This window comes from Salmo trutta, chromosome 17 (assembly GCF_901001165.1).
Source record: "Salmo trutta chromosome 17, fSalTru1.1, whole genome shotgun sequence".
Taxonomy (NCBI): Eukaryota; Metazoa; Chordata; class Actinopteri; order Salmoniformes; family Salmonidae; genus Salmo; species Salmo trutta.
In genome coordinates this window covers 41,816,938-41,833,108 of record NC_042973.1, presented here as the reverse complement: position 1 = coordinate 41,833,108, position 16,171 = coordinate 41,816,938, and the positions used below count along the sequence as shown (strand labels likewise).

The 16,171-nt window shown below is 44.8% G+C and overlaps 1 protein-coding gene across 3 annotated transcripts in view; it reads left to right on the top strand.

Annotated features, from left to right (window-relative positions):
• The window catches only part of tspan9a (tetraspanin 9a), a 290,457-nt gene that overhangs the window by 183,912 nt on the left and 90,374 nt on the right, over window positions 1–16,171 (top strand). The gene's annotated exons all lie outside the window — the stretch shown is intronic.

Genomic DNA, 16,171 nt, shown 5'->3' with positions numbered 1-16,171 from the left:
TTACAACGTGGCTCCTGATGGATGCTGATTTACTGCAAACATGATGAGGATTTAGAGTGTTAAGCTGTCTAGTTAAAAGGATAGTGGGGCATTGCTTACATGTTTTCGATGGAATCATGACATATCTGGGGAATGGTTATGAAAGATTCAGAACGATGGATGACATTTTAATTCATTTTGGAGAGCCGCTGGAAGAGAGTTGGATGGGAATAATCTGATTTGTTGGTTTTATTTTACACATTGAGATTCTTTGGGGTAACACAGATCTAAAAAAAAAAAAATGTTTTAAATAAAAAGACTTGCACTTTCACACATCATCATCAAATCCCTCAGATTTCAGTTGGTCTTATGTCTGCATCTGTCATTTTGTTTGTGAAAGTAGGCATCCCCTGAAATATTTAACCAGTGGATTATCGGGGGTTTAGTTGATGGACCGGAGCCTTTTGTGTGGAGCCAGTCATGCGTGAAGCGTAATAACATCACAACACCACAGGGTATACCTCTCCAATCACGTCACCACTAGCCTACTGCGTGCACCCTGCAATCTGGGGCACATTTGAAGCTCAGGCACCAGGCTGCTGCCCATTATTACTGAACCATGACGAGACCAACAGCCCACAGCACAGATTCCAATGTACCTTTCGGGCAGAACACCCACACAGTGCAAGAGGGATATGTGTGTGGCTGATTGGCAAGGCCTGCTCAGATCAGGCAAGGTGTGTGTGCAGTACGTGATGCATGTGGAGGGATCAGAGGCCGGGCTACTGGATGGCGGCTGAGGTCATTGTGTCAGTGCTGCTTTGCCATCCGTGACAGCTACAGGAGGATTTAGCCGAGGCGCTTGCTCTCCCCGAGGGCTTTGTGTGGCTCAACCTGTACTTAACCCCTTGTGTTGGCGGTAAAACCCCCCATGTTAATAACCTGATGCTCTAGCTCCACACTGGGAGGAGTGGGAGGGAAGGAGTGGGGAAAGAGGCTTTGCCTTTGGCACTGAGCTGGATGCCATAGACCTGCCTTATTGTCACTGACTCTCCTAGGGTTGGGGAGAGTAAGGAGGGCTGTGGGCACCCTATGGTGTGAGGAAATGGTGACCTTCATCTGTGCGTGTGTTGATCAGTGGGGAAGGCCTGGAGCGGACGGGGGGCTTTCACTAGCGCTGTGGCTCCCGCTGGGCAGTAATTGAGCTCCTCACACTGCTAATGTTCACTTAATGATCACGCCCCTTGCTAGCAGATTGATAGTCGTTGTGGCGCCTTGACTCCCTTTAATGACAGTTTAATAACTGTCCCAGGGGAGTCACTGTTTCCCTGGGTGGCCATGTGTCCATCTCTCTGTGAAGGCAGGAGGTGTCTGTCTGTCTGTTTGCCTGTCTGTCTGTCTGCTGCAGCCCCACCGGGTCCGGGGGTCCAGAGGCAGCACAGGGGCTTGGGGACTGGGGGAAAGGGTGAAAAGCAGCCCTGTAACCTGACACCCCTGGGACATTGCTGCTCTCCCTGTGGCACTCCATGAATCGCAAGTTTACGCTGCCTGCCCAGGGCCTCAGCTTTGACACCCCAGATCGGAGCGGGGTTGCATGGTGGCTGCCAGGCCGGTGGCGTAACCCGATGCCAGGTGCAGACAGCGGGCCTCCCTCGAAACCCACAACCCCCAGCCCTCCACTCCCTTCACAGGGCTTACAGTGGTAACTTGAAGCACAAGGTAAATAGCGCAGGCACTCCAGGCATGTCCCATGCGCTCATCTCCAGGCCTCTCCAGCAGTTGTTCCTGACCATCTGGCTTCTCTTTCTTATGGAGATTAGTGTTAGTCTGAGCTGCAGCATGGTTGGGGGGTCTGGGTCAGATTAGAGTATCAGAGTATCTGGTGGTGTAGTAGTCAGGATTGAGAGCAAGTCTCCTTCGGATGATGGAGGACACCACCAATAAAGCCAGTGGTCACGCCAATCACACCGAATCACAGTGGCTATGCCCAAAAATACAGTGATGACTGGACGACACACTAGACACACTATGAGTCGGAGAGCAAGATTGGGTTGGCTCTGATTTCCTATGTGTGTCGGCTTGCAGACTGGCCGTGGTGTATTTGCAGGCCCCTGCTCTGTGTCCTCTCTCTGTGATGTCTGATAGAATCTCTGATCTGCTCTGCCCAGCCCTCCCTCCTTCACTCCCTCCACTATTAATTAAAACATCCTCCCTGTTTCCTTCCCTTCCCGACACTGACACATAGTGCACCAACAACAGTTCCTTTGTTAGAGAGAGCTGCCTCCGTCCCACCACTGTGTCATTATCATACCATAAGCAAAGCCTCATTTGATATTCATATTTGGAGAATAAATGGCCGCTCAGCATCCTTACCTTATAACGGGCCAAAGCAGTGGTGCAAATCCTTTGTTAGGGGAGTAGAAGAACCACGGTGTTTAGCATTCATGAATTCCTATGCTTGCTTAGGGGATTGCTGGAGGATTTATACGCCATTTGGTCGAAGGAAACAAAAGATTAGTTTCCCCATCGATTTAATCACCTGAGTTGACATTTTTGTTTTAAACGTAGCTAGCACGCCGCCCCGAAGAAAAGAGCTTGAAACCTAATGACAGTTTCAAGGTGTTTGTGTGTGTTTTCCTAGTTGAACGGTGGCTTTATAAAGCATTGCCTTGGCAGTCATTTCACTCATGCTGTCCCATTCCTTCATGCCACAAGGTTTCGAGCCAAGGTGTCGAAGCAATTTGCCTGCTGTTTTCCCCCTCACAGAGTGCTGAAAGTTCACTAATCCCCTCGGCCCCAAGGGACTTTACAAACTTTCAGATGGCCCCTCTCACCAGAAGTCTATCACAAGTTAACTTAATCCCTTACTATGTGATGTGGAGGTTAAACTGAAATTGAGGTGCAGTGAATTGTTTGAAATCATGAAACCAGCTTTCAATAATTCATGATGCCTTCTTACATGGATTTCCAATACTGACATGCATACTGATAAAAAAAGATTAAACTTTTATTTAACTAGGCAAGTCAGTTAAGAACAAATTCTTATTTACAATGACGGCCTAGGAACAGTGGTTTAACTGCCTTGTTCAGGGGCAGAACGACAGATTTTTACCTTGTCAGCTCGGGGATTCGATCTAGCAACCTTTCGGTTACTGGCCCAACGCTCTAACCACCTGCCGCCCCGATTCAGGAGTGGCTTAAATAACACAATATATTATTGTGAAGCTATATCAATCAGTACTTTAGGGCAATATAATGTAGACAATTAATATCCGTAACAGTACAAGAGGACGTCATCCTGCCATGTCAATTTTTTACTCTCAAATAAGGACATTCATATCTGATTCTCCTGCATTGGACAATGTATTTAATTTATTTACATTTACTTAGAAGAAGTATTGACGTAGTTGATATGCATTTGATCATTTTAAGTGTTGTAATTAGCACAGGGCCTTTTGGGGGCCATAAGAGAGATTTGGTAAGGGCCCTTTGGCATGTGCCCTTCATGCCCGGTCAGTAATTTTTGCCATGATTAATACAAGTTTAGACAGCTGGCTAGACTAATTTACCAATCAGAAAATGTTTTATGAGTGACTGTCATTGGCTGACATAAAAAACTGATGACACACAACCAAATTTCGAACTGTAAGTTGAGACCCCAACTGAGTAAAAGAATGTAATAATAATACTAAATTGGGGCGGGGGCCCCCTAGTGGCCAGGGGCCCTAAGCGACAGCTTACGTCACCTATACCTGGGGCCGGCCCTGAATTAGCATCCCCACAGGAGAAGGTACAGCCTTGGCTCAATATTCCTACTCTAACCTGCACTTCCAATATCTCCATATACTGTAACCCTGCTCCCTGCCTGTGTCCAGTAGCTAAATGTCTGGGGAGATGATTTTAATTTACACATCTCCACCCGGCCCGCTCCTTCAATTGCCATCCTACCGCATTGTAGAGCTCATTAGCTTGTGTAACAGATCAAATGGGATATAGACGCATATAATGCGGTGGATCAGGGGGCTTGTGGTGGGTGGAGTTAGTCAGAGATTTAAGTCTCCCCACCCCCCATGCTGGCTGATTGGAAATTGAGACAGCCTGTTTAGAGTAGAGACTCACTGTGTCAGTTATGACTCATAACATACTAGGTGCCACCGTTCAATAAAAACCTGTTACTGGGATCCCAGGGCAAGACCAAAATAGCATCCCCATGCCCTGTGAAAGAGGGGGTTTTAATGATCATGCTGACATGTTTCTTTTTGTTTCTCATAGTAAACATGGTAGTGTAGCGCATGAATCTAAACAGGCATTATCCTAGGGCAGGAGGACATTTTATTTGGTTTTAACAAGGTTTGATGGGAGTCTGGGGTGCTATTGTGTCAATCTTGTGTTGTTGACTAGAGTGTGCCAGGTGAACGGAGAGACATAGAGAGACCAGATGAAATAACAACTGCTATGAGAGAGGTAGCTAAGCTAGCTCCGTAAAATCTTGGGCACCTGCCACTGTGTGAGAGTTGCTTGGCATCCCCCAAACCAAAGCTCTCTTATTTCTCCCACATTCCACGCCGCTGTCCCTCCCAATTAGGAGAACCATCCACAGGGGAAGCTCTCTGGCCAGGGCCAAGCCCTGTATTCACGAAGCGTTTGTTTCATGATGATTTAAAAGACACTTTGTGAACACAAGACCAGGGCTTGGGTATAATCCACATACTCCACATACCCTCTGAATCTGTCATATCTATAGGTCCCCTTAGTGCTAGATGACAAAACACGTACAGTACCAGTCAAAAGTTTGGATACACCTACTCATTCCAGGGGTTCTCTTTATTTTTATTATTTTCTACATTGTTGAATAATAGTAAATACATAAAAACTATGAATTAACACATATGGAATCATGTAGTAACCAAAAATGTGTTTAACCTCTCTGGCGCATGTGGGACGAACTCGTCCCACCTACGTAACAGCCACTGAAATCCAGTGGCGCGATTTTTGAATCGTTAGAAATACTATTACTTCAATTTCTCAAACATATGACTATTTTACAGCTATTTAAAGACAAGAATCTCGTTAATCTAACCCCACTGTCCGATTTCAAAAAGGCTTTACAACGAAAGCAAAACATTAGATTATGTCAGCAGAGTACCCAGCCAGAAATAATCAGACACCCATTTTTCAAGCTAGCATATCATGTCACATAAACCCAAACCACAGCTAAATGCAGCACTAACCTTTGATGATCTTCATCAGATGACACACCTAGGACATTGTGTTATACAATACATGCATGTCTGTTCAATCAAGTTCATATTTATATCAAAAAACAGCTTTTTACATTAGCATGTGACGTTCAGAACTAGCATACCCACCGCAAACTTCCGGTGAATTTACTAAATTACTCACGATAAACGTTCACAAAAAACATAACAATTATTTAAAGAATTATAGATACAGAACTCCTTTATGCAATCGCTATGTCCGATTTTAAAATAGCTTTTCGGCAAAAGCACATTTTGCAATATTCTGAGTAGATAGCTCGCCATCACGGGCTAGCTATTTTGACACCCACCAAGTTTGGCACTCACCAAACTCAGATTTACTATAAGAAAAATTGGATTACCTTTGCTGTTCTTCGTCAGAATGCACTCCCAGGACTTCTACTTCAATAACAAATGTTGGTTTGGTTCAAAATAATCCATAGTTATGTTCAAATATCCTCTGTTTTGTTCTTGCGTTCAAGACATTATCCGAACGATGATGCGCAGACGCGTATCGTGACAAAAAAATTCTAAATATTCCGTACTTCGAAGCATGTCAAACGCTGTTTAAAATCAATTTTTATGCGATTTTTCTCGTAAAAAAGCGATAATATTCCGACCGGGAAACCCTGTTTTCGTTCAAAGACTCAAAATCTAAAATTGACTCTTCATGTGCATGCGCGCGCCCGTCTCATTGTTCTCAGATCGACCACTTACCAAATGCGCTACTGTTTTTCAGCCTGGGACACCAGAGTCATCATTCAACGTTCTGGCGCCTTCTGAGAGCCTATGGGAGCCTCAGGAAGTGTCACGTTACAGCAGAGATCCTCAGTTTTCAATAAAGAGAGTGTAGAAGGCCAAGAAATGGTCAGAGAGGGCACTTCCTGTACAGAATCTTCTCAGGTTTTTGCCTGCCATATGAGTTCTGTTATACTCACAGACACCATTCAAACAGTTTTAGAAACTTTAGGGTGTTTTCTATCCAAATCAAACAATTATATGCATATTCTAGTTTCTGGGCAATAGTAATAACCAGATTAAATCGGGTACGTTTTTTATCCGAATGTGAAAATACTGCCCCCTACCCTAGAGAGGTTAAAGTAGCCACCCTTTGCCTTGATGACAGCTTTGCACACTCTTGGCATTCTCTCAACCAGCTTTATGAGGTAGTCACCTGGAGTGCATTTCAATTAACAGGTGTGCCTTGTTAAAAGTTAGTTTGTGGAATTTCTTTACTTCTTAATGCGTTTGAGCCAATCAGTTGTGTTGTGACAAGGTAGGGGTGGTATACAGAAGATAGCCCTATTTGATGAAAGATCAAGTCCATATTATGGCAAGAACAGCTCAAATAAGCAAAGAGAAACGACAGTCCATCATTACTTTTTGACATGAAGGTCAGTCAATCCGGAAAATGTTAAGAACTTTCAAAGTTTCATCAAGTGCAGTCGCAAAAACCTTCAAGCGCAATGATGAAACTGGCTCTCATGAGGACCGCCACAGGAAAAGAAGACCCAGAGTTACCTCTGCTGCAGAGGATAAGTTCATTAGAGTTACCAGCCTTAGATTGCAGGACAAATAAATGCTTCACAGAGTTCAAGTAACAGACACATCTCAACATCAACTGTTCAGAGGAGACTGCGTGAATCATGGCTCCCGAATGGTGCAGCGGTGTAAGGCACGGGATCTCAGTGCAAGAGATGTTACTACAGTCCTTGGTTTGACTCCAAGCTATATTACATCCGGCCTTGATTGGGAGTCCCATAGGGCGGAGCACAATTGTCAAAGCATCATCTGGGGTAGGCCGTCATTGTAAATAAGAATTTGTTTTGCTGGTTAAATAAAGGTTACACATTCATGGTCAAATTGCTGCAAAGAAACCACTACTAAAGGACACCAATAAAAAGAAGAGACTTGCTTGGGCCAAGAAACACTAGCAATGGACATTAGCCTGGTGGAAATCTGTCTTTTGGTCTGATGAGTCCAAATTTGAGTTTTTTGGTTCCAAACGCTGTGTCTTTGTGAGACGCAGAGTAGGTGAACGAATGATCTCCACATCTCCACTGTGAAGCATGGAGGAGGTGGTGTGATGGTGTGGGGGTGCTTTTATGGTGACAATGTCTGTGATTTATTTCGAATTCAAGGCACACTGAACAAACATGGCTACCACAGCATTCTGCAGGGATACACCATCACATTTGCTTTGTGCTTAGTGGGACTATCATTTGTTTTTCAATAGGACAATGACCCAACACACCTCCAGGCTGTGTAAGGGCTATTTGACCAAGAAGGAGAGTGATTGAGTGCTGCATCAGATGAGCTGGCTTCACAATCACCCGACCTCAACCCAATTGAGATGATTTGGGATGAGTTGGACCGCAGAGTGAAGGAAAAGCAGCCAACAAGTGCTCAGCATATGTGGGAACTCCTTCAAGACTGTTGGAAAAGCATTCCAGGTGAAGCTGGTTGAGAGAATGCCAAGAGTGTGCAAAGCTGTCATGGGTGGCTACTTTGAAGAATCTTAAATCTGAAATATATTTTGATTTCTTTAACACTTTTTTGGTTACTACATGATTCCGTATGTGTTATTTGATGGTTTTCATGTCTTCACTATTATTATACAATGTAGAAAATAGTAAAAATAAAGAAAAACCCTTGAATGAGTAGGTGTGTCCAAACTTTTTACTGGTGCTGTATGTGTGGACTGGAGTGCTTGCCATCACGAGTCTAGTTCGTGATCAGCTCATTAAGGCTGACGGATGACACCTCAGGCCTTCAGGGCTCATGATCCTGTTTTTTTCTATACTTGGCATCATTAGTTCTGCATCGATAACCAGGACCTCTTATTAAACATGTCATGTCAAATCATGCGTCTCTGGTGATGAGGGATGTTTTCCCAACAATAGTGTCACTTGGTCACAGAAGGGTTCTGCCTTTAATGATCAGTGGAAGGTGTCTTTTGTGCTGGCAGTATCACTTTTTCACTTTTGAGAACTATCCATACACATAGTTAACGACTTAACCAACAGATTGACCACAAAGGGATAATTGAATTGATTCCTAATTGCATCTCCATTTCAAGGAATAATGCGTGGATTGCACATTGCACAATAGAGGATGATTGAAATGCTTTCCTCGTGAAATTAAATGGGTCTGAAAGTGATTGTCATTGTGTTGATACAGCATGAGCGATTGAGGCTGTGTATCAAATCCGCTGTAGTCGGTAGGAAAGGCTTAGGCACACATTGTATTTTGTCATATTCCCCCTGGAGAATGTATTTTTCTCAGTAAAATACGTTGAGGCCTCTACTTCAAATAGGCCCTCTCTTTTGTGGTATTATATGATTATATAAGGCAAACTTTTGATGTGCCAAAGTATTCTACCAACAAAACTGAAGTGTGATGTTCTTGTGCTGTTTGTCTATGTAAAAGCCTCTCCTTAGTAGAAGAACATCAACATAAAAAAAAATGATTCATAACATTTTACTTTGTAACTTTTGAGAAATGTTTAAACGACTGACTTAAAAAAAACTGAGGCAAAGAAGCGAAATGCTGCGTGGGAGTTTTTTTACTAAGTCCCAGTCCCCTGGAGTGGAGTGACGCACAGAAATGAAACCTGTCAATCAAACATGGTTTGACAACACAACAACAAACCCACTCACTGAGAGAGCATCGGCGGAGTAATACATAACATGGTACAGTGGAAGTGAAGTATGTACCTTGTCAAGGGCTAGCTAGTGAATATAGCAGATATTCAATTTGTCATCTACTGTATGACTGTCTCAATGTGTTGAGTTACCTTGACACTGCATCAATAAAGTGCACTTTCTTTTCAGAGACAGTCAGGTTCTTAATTCGGTCAGAGATACTGCTCTATTTTTACACTTTTACAAAAATCCCCAGCCTTTAATATCTCGATTAATGGGACTCTCAGTATGTTTTATGGTGCTAAAATATTTACTAAGGAGCTTCATGCAAATAGGTGTTGAGAATAAAATGTTAACATGCTCATGCTTGTCCTTGTACTGTAGGAGGGGGTTGTAAACTTGTCTCCATCTCAGGCCTCCGCTCACTCCAGGCATTCCGATCGATGCTATTCTGCACCTAAACAGTGAAGAATGTTAGAATAGCTTGCCCGCCTCGCCCTACTCAGCATTTTCCTCTGTCACCCAAAGGCAAATTAAGGAGAAATCAATACCCCAAGTCGCACTTGCTCAGCCTCAACTCTGAGGGAGAAGGTTTGGGACTATTTCTTTCCACTTGGTCTGCTAAGGAATAACTGGGTTTCGACCGGATTACCCCTCTGCTATTTCATTAATTATTTGGGGCGGCTGGCTTTGATGCACCTTGGCTGCAGACCCTAACACACTCAGTGTCCTGTGTTTGATGTAGCCGCCATAGGGGATTTTGAGCTTCTCTTTAATGGTCATCATGTGAGGCTGGTGTCAGGTAGATATTGGGAATCCCTAATGTTTTCCAATTGAATTTATCAGGAAATTATCTTAGCTGGCTTGTCCGTATTACTGGCTGGCCAGGGCATCCAGGGGTTAGACACCATGGGCTGACGGTCCGCCATTGACTGGATCTAAGGGCTATCGTCTTACAATTGATTCTATTGGGCTTGATTGCTTTCCCACCATGGTCCTCGTTCCCTCATACCCAGATAGCATCCTCCTCCTCCTGCTTATTAAATATCTTCTCCTCTCTCCACACCAAACATAGAAAACCCAGACATGTCACATCCTTTTTAGCTTGGCATTTCGGTCTCGAATAGTGATGCACTCAAAATATGAGCCTCAAATTGCCTTTGAATCTGTGCATTTCAAGAGGTTGTCACCTTGCATTTGGGCTTGGGGACCCAGAGGTGCACAGTCTGAATGAGAACGGGCCCACGGCGACAGCGTCAACAACTCGGTCCCTTGCCAGCCTCCAATAGGACACAAAGCCCTAAATAAGACCCCACTCAGAGGGAGGGGGACTCATCCATTGGACATGAATCACTGCCATGTTTTTGTCGTTATTTTTTTGGTGGGCTAATTTTATTTGGCACATACTGAGCCTGTGTTATATTCAGTACTGTGTGCTCCCATTGGAAGTGTATGTATATAGATCTGTCACGCTGGGCTCAGAGAGAAACCCAGATGCACGCTCGAAACAGGTTGTTGCAGTGCTCTCTCATTACTGCGGTTGACTCGTGTCCTTTGTGCATGAGGTGTTCACATAAACAGCTCTGACATTCTCCCTGAAGATAGATGGAGAAGCAGCATCAAGGCAACATCGACTCCATCTGTAGCTAACTGACTCTGAAGCTTCTAGGGATATTAACATGGTTTCAGAATGCAGATTGCCAATTTTCGCTCCTTTCTTGAACTGAGCTTTACCGTGTCTCTGTGACCTTCCTCGTGTCTTATCAAACGCCTTACACTCGTATTCCTCGTTTATTTTCACAACCGAACGGATGCGGGTGGATATAGAAGAGGCTTGAAGAACTGTGATTTGTACGCTAATATGAGCTCATCGCCGCTATCCCTCTGCGTGATCTCATTCAAGCGTTGAATCTGTGTGATTCGTAATACAGCTCTTTTGCCACAAATGGAGTGCTACTACTCATCCTTACTGGGCGGGATGACAAACTCCATCATGGTGTTTTCAGGTAGTGCTAATGGACAGGGAAAGGTCAGTGTGTTGCCCCATTCATTTCAGTGCTGAAATGGTGCTCCGAGCTAGTTCGTCATAATTCTCTGCACTAGGTGTACTGTATGTCCTGGTTGGTAGTGGGTTTTGCTGTAGCTGGCATGGCCACGTGGACCATCTTGTTCTCAGCTCCTGGAGAGATGGGGAACAGCCGGTGCTGGACAGGGTTCCTACATCCTCCCTCTGAACACACAGACCCAAAATGGCTTCCCAGCCCTCAATCTGTGTATGGAGCATGGGCTCTATGCCTGGAGCTGGTGTAGGGTGGGTGGTAGGGGCCCTACTGCTACCCCAGGGACCTGACAGCCCAGCCAGGTGAATACAGTGATGTGTAGTGGCAGCTCCCACCGAGGTGACTCACACAGCCGTATCTTAGTGGTCCTGTTGGCTATCTCTCAGGCATACACATCATGTCACGTTTGTGGAGGGTATGCTAATCATTCCAGCCCAGTTTTAAGGGAAAATAACTGTATAGATTGGTTAGGAATTGCTATTTGCAGCAGCCACTCAAAAGCACAAGTGTTTATATTTGTTATATTTTACCTACAGTACAATGTCATGGGTGTTTCTTGTTGTTGATTAGCTAGCAATATGCCACACACTATACATGTCATGTTTCCAAGTGACTGCACACATCGATTAACAAAGCACAAAACGCTCTTGAAGATGTTTGTGAGTCATTTGCTGTGCAACAAGATGAACAGATAGATAAACAGTTGCAGCAGCGTATGTGATTAATAAAAAAAGTTCAAATGTAGATAGTTAAATATTTAACCAAATAGCTAGCCGGACTAACTATTTAGCAATCTTATAGCTTGGAGGTAGAAGCTGTTCAGGGTCCTGTTGGTTCCAGACTTGGTACATCGGTACTGCTTGCCGTGCGGTTGCAGAGAGAATAGCCACTTGTGTGGCTGGAGTCTTTGACAATTTTAGGGCCTTCCTCTGACATCGCCACCTGGTATAGAAGTCCTGGATGGCAGGGAGCTCAGCCCTAGTGAAGTACTGGGCCTTATGCCCTACCCTCTGTAGAGCCTTGCAGTTGGATGCCAAGCAGTTCCCATACCAAGCTGTGATGCAGCCAGTCAAGATGCTCTCAATGGTGCAGCTGTAGAACTTTTTGAGGATCTGAGGGCCCATGCCAAATCATTTCAGCCTCCTTAGGGGGAAGAGGCATTGTCGTTCCCTCTTTATGACTGTGTTGGTGTGTGTAGACCATGATCCTTAGTGATGAGGACATTGAGGAATGGAAGTTCTCGACCCGCTCGACTACAGCCCCGTCGATGATGATGAGGGCGTGCTCGGCCCTCCGTTTCCTGTAGTCCAGAATGTTTCCTGAGGTCCAAAAAGTTACCTTCTGACCACTTTCTACGATGGGCAAATATGTGTCAAAAAGTGTCATTCTAATCTAAAAACCCTGCGGTCAAAAAGTGATTCAAATCAAACGGAACGACCGTCAAATGTTACGTGTGGCTAATGTATACAATACTTGTATTCCAAACATGATGACAGAGTGAGATGTGTCAACACCCACTGTACAGTCTGTTCCCACACAAATCAATTGACACATTGTTTATGGGCGGTGTGACATTGGTGTGCTGACTATGCGCTGTGTTGACCCACCAGATGAGGTCATCCTGTTCACGGCTGGACCTCAACCTGGGCTGGCGGTTGGCTGGTTAATTGTGTGCCAATGGCAATTTATGATGCCGTTCTCCAGAAATAGGCCTATCCAGGGACAGCTGGACGCAGGAGGACGTAACCGGAGAGGCCAAGATAAAAGCGACGGCAATCAAGAGTTGCCGTCCTTGCATTGGCCCTCTCGTGTGAAGGATGATACACTGAGTGTACAAAACATTAAGAACACCTGATCTTTCCATGACATTGACTGACCAGGTGTATACAGATGAACGCTATGATCCCTTATTGATGCCACTTCTTAAATTCACTTCAATCAGTGTAGATGAAGGAGAGGAGAAGGATTGTTAAGCCTTGAGACAATTGAGACATGGATTGTGTATGTGTGCCATTCAGAGGGTGAATGGGCAGACAAAATACTGAAGTGCCTTTGAACGGGGTATGGTAGTAGGTGCCAGGCACACCGGTTTGTGTCAAGAACTTCAACGCTGCTGGGTTTTTCATGCGCAACAGTTTCCTGTGTGTATCAAGAAAGGTCCACCACCCAAAGGACATCAAACCAACTTGACACAACTGTGGGAAGCATTGGCGTCAACATGGGCCAGCGTCCCTCTGGAATGCTTTCGACACCTTGTAGAGTCTATGCCCCGACGAATTGACGCTGTACTGAGGGCAAAAGGGGGTGCAACTCAATATTAGGAAGGTGTCCTTTATGTTTTTAGCACTTAGTGTATCTCAATTACCGGTCCCTGTCACTTGTGTCTGTGTCCATGTGACATGAAAGCACACCTCACCTCACTATTGGAAGAATAACGCTATCCAGAAAATCTCCTTCACAACCCCACTCAATAAAAGTGCCTACCTTGCAAAGGAGATAGGAGAAGAAAGTGCTATCCTGAGGCGTGTTCTTTCATGGGTTCTCACCTAGGTTGGAGAGGAAAGGGGGTACTTTATACCTTCAGCTGTGTTTGAGTCTCATATGCTCCCTTTGGAAAACATCTAGGTGTTTCTTCACTCCTCACTAATGGGGGTTACACACTACTGATTAGACATCTTCTGGTTCAACTCTTCTCATGTCTGGTTACAGATCAAAATATCCTCTGAGTTTTTACTTCGCAGCTAACACGCTGTTAAATCTTCCTGAAAAGCAATCGCGTAGCCTACTCTCCTCTATCTCCCCCTGTCTATTTATCTGCTTTAGTTTCCGCCAGAGGAAGCTGGCTGTTTTACAGACATTAAGCAATATAGACGGATGCCTCTAAAAGCCCTGAGTTCCCCGATGATCATCGGATTCCATTTTCATTCGGTGGCACATTAAGTTACACAGAAGCCCCGTAAACAAACAAAACAAAACATTGATAAGTCGTCGATTACACAATCTCCCCTCTGCATCAATACCCGAGTGAGACTCTCATTATATCATGTGCATTTGGAATTCACAGAGATGAGCCCATTGGATATGCATGGGCTTGCTATGCAGTAGTGAGCACATAGATGAGCGTCTTGCCATCTTCCCCATCGGTTATCTGCTGTCAGCATTTAGTTTCTGCATAATGCAGTCCACGATGAGACCCAGCAGAGTACAGGAGACAGGCACGGTCAGCAGAGCATTCCCCGTGTATAGTCATGGACGCTGCCTGGAAGCCATGTTCATTCAAATGTTGTATTTAATAAAAGAAAAAAAGAAAAATAAAAAAATATGTTGTATTTACTGCAAGCCTCCTGACATTAAAATAAGCTCCCAGTTAATCGGTTTCCTTACGAGTTTCAGTTACTGTGGGCTCCAGTTCTGTGCCCCGGCTAACTGTGTGTACACATCTAAGCCGCCACTACTTAATAACATTTCTTTAAAGCCCCACTGATAGCATATGTCAGCTGGATCGGGATTCAGCGCTGCTGCTCTCCTTTTGTTGTCTTTTCTTGATGGGTTATTGTCTCGCGTCGCAAATGGAAACAAAAGACGCCCCACAAAGTGTAGCCTCGTGATAGGGGGAAGGTGTGAAGAAAAGTGGGCTGCCATTAAACGGGAGACTTTCATGGATGGAGAGATGCCCTCCTCGCCTTCCCTCGCTCCGTGCATCTTTGTTTCACTTTCTTTGGCGGTAATGTGACCTATTCTTCCCAGGCACAGGGGACATAAAGTGACGAAAAGTGGTCACAACTCAGAGAGAAAGAGCGACGGCCCCTCTCTCTGTGTTCCCTCTAGTAATGAGGGAAAGAACAGAAGCACAGCAGAGAGAGTGGGCTGTAATGATTAGAGGTGACCACCATGACCGGACGACCTTGTGATCTACTGTATACCACAGCTTGTTAGTCGCCTTTTTATTTCATTGGATTACACTCACCATCTGTCCCCCTTCCTTTAATACGTTTAATTGAAAGACACTATCAAAGTGGGTTTGATTGCCAAAGTGCAAAGCGCAAAGGATTGATTCAACTTGGTGACCAATCCTTTACATAACCAACATTTATGTCTGTGGCTTAAGCCCTAAGGCAATGTTTACAGTTGTGACTCATTTATTTATTGTCTTCCTCCTCCATTTAGCATAAGTAGACAGATGGTCGTTCTTGAGGGACTGCATGCTTGAGGTAACTTTGCTTGTCAGCCTGATAAAGGTTGACAAAGACCATGAAGCCTGCAACAAATAACTAGACGCGCTCAGCTTGTTAAGTTATCATGGTCGTATTGTGTGTTAAGTAACTCTGATGACCACTTCGGCATCCCAAAATGCCAATGCAAGCCATTCGATTCAGAGTTATAAAGACACCTCTTTAGTCTGTATCTGGATGTATTTATAAACAGGACATTAGTGCATTCTGTCACTATGGCCACTAAGCACGTACAAAGTCCTCTATTGATCTGAATGTCCACTGCACCTTCTCCCATGTCCAGGTCATGTAGAACATGAGATGTCCGGTGGTTAGAGGGATCACGCCGTCTCCGGAGGCCAGGCCAGAATGTGCAACACAATAGAATGGCTGCGGTCTGGCACACAGGACCCGAGACAGCTTTTTCCATCTCATAAACACCATTCATTATATATAGCCAATCATATTGGGTGCACGGCAGTGGGGGGGAACTCAAGTAGCTAGAGAGGAGGAACAAATGGCCACATCAGCAACTGCAATAATACCTCCTCCTCTTCCTTTGATATTAATGGGTCGGCTAGTGAAAGAGTTGAATTACGCTCTAATTATACTCCATGCAACAGGAATGGAAATACTGGGAATCAGAATGCTTTTTGCATATAATAACCATTCTAACCCATTATGACACCAGGTAGCTCTAATCTAAGGGTGGGGTGATGGGTGTCTGTAGAATGCACAGATAAGTAGCTGTTGCGTGGATCAACCGTTGCTGTGTCGCCTGCGCTTCATTGCTCCTGTGTGGATTGGACAGTTGGCAACCAGGCTGCGCTGACAAGGTGACATTGGCACCTGTGTGACGGGCGTACGGACTGGCAACTGTCACATCCGCATGGACCGCCTCACTGTCACATGGGGCGGCAGGTAGCCTAGCTGTTAGGAGCGTTGGGCCAGTAACCCGAAAGGTCGCTGGTTTGAATCCCGAGCTGACTAGGTGAAACATCTGTCGATGTGCCCTTGAG